The sequence below is a fragment of the Ursus maritimus genome, unplaced genomic scaffold (genome assembly GCF_017311325.1).
Source record: "Ursus maritimus isolate PB19 unplaced genomic scaffold, ASM1731132v1 scaffold_2, whole genome shotgun sequence".
In the NCBI taxonomy this organism is placed as follows: domain Eukaryota; kingdom Metazoa; phylum Chordata; class Mammalia; order Carnivora; family Ursidae; genus Ursus; species Ursus maritimus.
In genome coordinates, this window is record NW_024424452.1 from 77,263,695 (window position 1) to 77,269,071 (window position 5,377).

The 5,377-nt window shown below is 38.1% G+C and overlaps 1 pseudogene; it reads right to left on the reverse strand.

Moving 5' to 3' along the window:
• Positions 1-4,194: 4,194 nt before the first annotated feature.
• Positions 4,195-5,115, reverse strand: LOC103669246 (annotated as a pseudogene).
• Between the last annotated feature and the right edge of the window lie 262 nt (positions 5,116-5,377).

Genomic DNA, 5,377 nt, shown 5'->3' on the forward strand with positions numbered 1-5,377 from the left:
AGTAGCCACATTACCAACCACTAACCTTGGCCTCTCCCCAGTCCTACTAGCCTGGCTGATACAGCTCTGATTTCACCCTTTGAAAGAGGTATGTATCTATCTTCTTTTTTTAGAGGCTTTTTTTTTTTTTAAGTACCTATTGGCAGGTGAAGACCCATATACAGCCATGAAATAAATACCTTTGCTCTAAAGTCTTTCTCAGTTTCCCATGTTAAAGCCTGTGCCTGATCACACGAGGGCGGGCAAACTCAAAGCCCCTCCTCAGACGTTGTTTGCCTGACAAGTCACTGCTGACTCTGGCAGAAAAGCCTTTCAAGTACTTAAAACTTAAACATTTCCTCCCACCACACTGCAATAGCTAAGCAGGGTGATAAAATAAATATGGTAATTTTGAAGATCAAAGACGGCCTTCAAAAAGGGTATGTGGTTAATTCCACTTACCATGCTTGATCTATATTTACCGAAGAAAGCTGGAAATGCTGAGCCTGGCAATGAAGGTCTGCTAGCTCGTTGCTTTGGTTCTCACTGTTGGACGACAAAAGATAGACAGCTGGGGATAGTAGATCCTGTGGTGCCTCCAGGGACGGAAATAGGAAGATATCCAAAGAAATACGGAAGAATTTAAACAAGGCGCTAGACCGAGGTGCCGCTTGTGGAAAAGAAACTTCAGAGCAGAACTGACTGGTGGGCCAGGAACCCGGCTGTGAGAAATTAGAGGGAAAGTAACAATCCACAGAAATTATTACAGTCAGCACGTGAGCAAGAAGGAGACTGCAAGGAAAGCTGCGAGGCAACGCTTGACCTTGTGCCTTGGGCAAAGGGGGCTCTTCGCACAGGTGCTGTGATGGGCGATGGGCAATGGGGCAAAGAAGGTGAGGGAGCTCCCCGAGCTCCCTGCAGGACGGCAGCCTTGGAAATACAAGGACACGGAGAAAATTAGGTGTATAAGAACCCATCTCAGAGAGCTTAGTGAATGTAGTTACAAGGAATGATTTAATCACTTCTCGCAAAGGAGGAAATGAGAGGTGAAATCCCCTCAAAAGCATGCTTGAATAACATCAGATGTGCATGAAGCAGCCTCCTGAGATAGGGGGGTCCAGCTAACTGCAGGGGTTTTGATCTGTGGAGTGGATCTGCCAGTTTGCACCAGGGCAGAATTGGTCAGGACATGGGGAAGAAACAGAGCTCTGCTGCAGGGGCCCTGCCTCTCTGCCCTTTCCCCCACATCGCTGGACCTGCCCTCCTCCCCTTCAAGAAGAGAACAGAAGCCTTAAAAAATGCTAGGCTCTACATTCTTAGCCTGTTGGGGACAACCATGGTCTGGGTCATGGTCTGGCCCTATTCAGAACAAGAGGTGGTAACCACTCTGAAAGGATGATTTAGTAATAAATAACGGAGATATTCAAGTCCATAACCTTTAATTCAGAAATTTAATTTCTAGGAATCGGATCCCGGAAACACTCATAAACTTGTACCAAGATGTTTGTATGAGTTTTAGTGCAGTGTTGCTTATAATAAGAAAAGAATAAGAATAATCTTAATGTCTACATTAAGGGGGATTAGTTAAATTATACTAGATCTATATTTTACATCTAAGAAGAATAAGGTAGATATATGTCCTACTGATATGGAAAGAGGTGCATACCACATTGCTCAGAGAAATGAGAAGATAGAAAAACATAAATTTTATCATCTAATTTTTGTTATAATTTTTTCCATTTTTAAATAGACTTATAAATGTACATATATGCTGATGTATATATATAAAGAGAGAGCTGTAGATAGACATACACACACATATATCTATACGCACATATATTTATACATTCAAACATATGTATGCTATTATTTATATAAACATACATGGAAAAACTGAAAAGAAACTCACAACAAACAATAAGCAGTTAACTCTAGGGGACTGGGACGAAGGAAAAGGGACTTTTATTTATTTGTTTTTGCTGTATTACCTCTGTATTATCTAAATTTTTTAAATAGTTTGAGTTATGTTTTTCTAATTTTAGAAAACAATAAAGATATTTTAAAGACGTTAAAAACCACATTACTTTTATGTTGGTATCAATCAGCATTCTTTGTTCTCTCCCACCCTACAACAATTAAGGAAGCACTGATCACTCCTCATACCACAGCCTTTTCAAAAGAATCCACATTTCACATCAGACAAACAGGGCTGGAGCCAGGTTTTGCAGGACCCAAAGCTTACAGAAGGGAGACCTCTTTGAAGAAAAAACAAAGAATACAAATATATGAATATAAAATCAGGTAAAAGGTGAATATTTATTTTGGAAAAGAAAAGAAATCAAGAAAAATAAGTTTAAAAAAGCTGACAAATGCAATCACATAATCCAGAAATATAACTTTTTGTTTATGAGGACATGTCTATAATATTATGTTCCTACCCTTTCTTAATGCGTTCTCCTACCTTATCTAACTGGTTACTCTTTTTATTTAGGATTTTCTTTTTTATTTTTTAATTGAGATATAATTGACACACGACATTATATTTGTTTCATGTGTACAACATAATAATTAGATATATATTGCAAAACGATCACCACAATAACTCTAGTTAACATCTATTACCACACTTTTTTTTTTCTTGTCATGAGAACTTTTTCAAGTTTTTATTTAAATTCCTGTTAGTTAACATAATTGTAATGTTAGTTTCAGGTAAACAATACAGTGATTCAACACTTCCATACAACACCCAGTGCTCATCACACGTGCACTCCTTAATCCCATCACCCATTTCACCCATCCCCCACCCATCTCCGCTCTGGTGACCATCATCTGTTCTCTATAGTTAAGAGTCTGTTTCTTGGTTGGCTTCTCTCTCCCTCTCTCTCTCTCTCTCTCCTCTTCTCTTTCTCTTTCCCTTTGCTTGTTTGTTTTGTTTCTTAAATTCCACATGTGAGTGATATCATATGGTATTTGTCTTTCTCTGACTGACTTATTTTGTGATGAGAATTTTTAAGATCTCTTCCCTCAGCAACTTCCATATACGCAGTTCGGTAGTATTAACTATCGTCACCATGCTGTACATTACGTCCCAGGACTTATTTTTTTTATAACTGGAAGTTTGTACCTTTTGACCACTTTCACCCACTTCACCCAAACTCCGACCGCCATCTCTGGCAACCATCAATCTGTTCTCTGTATTTATGCGTTCAGAGGGGTTTGTGGTTATTTTTGTTTTTTATTCTATATATAAGTAAGATCATACAGTATTTGTCTGGCTTATTTTACTTGGCATAATGCTGTCAAGGTCCATTTATGTTATTGCAAATGGCAGGATTTCGTTCTTTTTATGGCTGAATAATACTCCTCTGTGTGTGTGTGTATTACATTTTATTTATTCACCCATCAATGGACACTTAGGGTACTTTCATGTCTTAGCTATCGTACATAATGCTGCAAAGAACATGGGGGGTACAGATATCTTTTCAAATAAGTATTTTTGTTTCATTTGAAAAAATACCCAGAAGTGGAATAACTGGATCATATGGTAATTCTATTTTTAATTTTTTGAGGAGCCTCCATAATTTTTTTTTACAGTGGCTGCACCAGTTTACAATCCCACCAACAGTGCCCAAGCGATCCCTTTTCTCCACATCCTCAGCAACACTTGTATTCCTTATCTTTTTTGGTAATAACAATTCTAACAGATGTGGGGTGATATCTCCTTGCGATTTTGATTTGTATTTTCCTAATGATTTGTGATGTTGAGCACCTGTTCATGTACCTGTTGGCTACCTGTAAATCTTCCTTGGAAAAATGTCTATTCAGATCCTCTACCCAACAACTCAGTACTGAGTTGTATTATTTCTTTATATATTTTGGATATTAACTCCTTATTAGATATGTGATTTGCAAATATTTTCTCCCATTGGGTGGTTGCCTTTTCATTTTGTTAATGGTTTCCTTTGCTGTGCCTTTTAGTTTGAGGTGATCTCACTTGTTTATTTTTGCTTCTGTTGCCTTTCCTATGGTGTCAAATTAAAAAAAAAATCAAGCACCAAGACCAACACTTGTTATCTTTTGTCATGCCATTCTAACAGGTTTGAAATGATATCTCATTGTAGTTTTTTTCCTCATTAAGATTCTGTTTTAATGGGTCTCAAATTCTGTGACAGATTTTTCGTCAAGTTGTTTCCATTAAAAAATATTAACTAAAAACTAATGGCTCTCAATACAGATAGGCTTGCCAGAAGCTGTATCAATGATGGCAGCATCACCAGATTTCAAGAACTTGGGGCCATCTTCCAGCTTTTTTCCAGAATGACAATCAATCTTCTTCTTCAGCTCGGCAAACCTGCAAGCAATGTGAGCTGTGTGACAATCTAGCACAGGTGCATATCCAGCACTGATTTGCTCTGGATGGTTCAGAATAATCACTTGAGTCATGAAGCCAACTGTTTCTATTGGTAGATCTTTTTTTTTTTTTAAGATTTCATTTATTTGAGAGAGAGCCAGAGAGAGAGCACAAGCAGGGGGAAGGGCAGAGGGAGAAGGAGAAAGATAGATGTGATAGATACGTTCTTGACATTGAAGCCTGCATCGCCCCCCGGAAGAAACTCACTCAGAGCTTCATGGTGCATTTCAACAGACTTTATTTCAGTTGTAACATTGACTAAAGCAAAGGTGACCACCATGTCAGAATTAAGAATACCAGTCTCCACTCAGCCCATAGGGACAGTACCAATACCACCAATTTTGTAGACATCCTGGAGGGGCAGAACAAGGGCTTATTGGTTGGACAAGTTCTTAGCAGAATGTCGTCCAGAACTTCCAGCACCATGGTTCCATTGGCATTGCCATCTGTACAGGTGACTTTCCATTCCTTGAACCAAGGCATGTTAGCACTTGGCTCCAGCATGTTGTCACCATTCCAGTCAGAAATTGGCACAAATGCTACTGTGTCAGGATAGTAGCCAATTTTCTTAACGTAGGTGTTGACTTCCTTAATGATTTCCTCATATCTCTTCTGGCTGTCGCATGGCTTGGTGGAATCCATTTTGTTAACACCAACAATTAATTGTTTCTCATTGTGGTTTTGATTTCCATTTCTCTGGTGGTTAGTGATGGTAAACATTTTTTCATGTATCTGTTGGCAATTTGTAGGTCTTCTTTGAAGAAATATCTCATCAGTTATTCTGCCCATTTTTAAATTGGATATTCTTTTTTTCTATTGAGTTGTATGAGTTCTTCATAGTTTTGGATAGTAACTCCTTATCAGATATTTGATACGTAAATATTTTCTACTATTCCATAGGTTGCCTTTTCATTTTGCTAATTGTTTCTTTTGCTATGCAGAAGCTTTTCAGTTTGATGTAGTCCCACTTATTTATTTTGTTCTTGT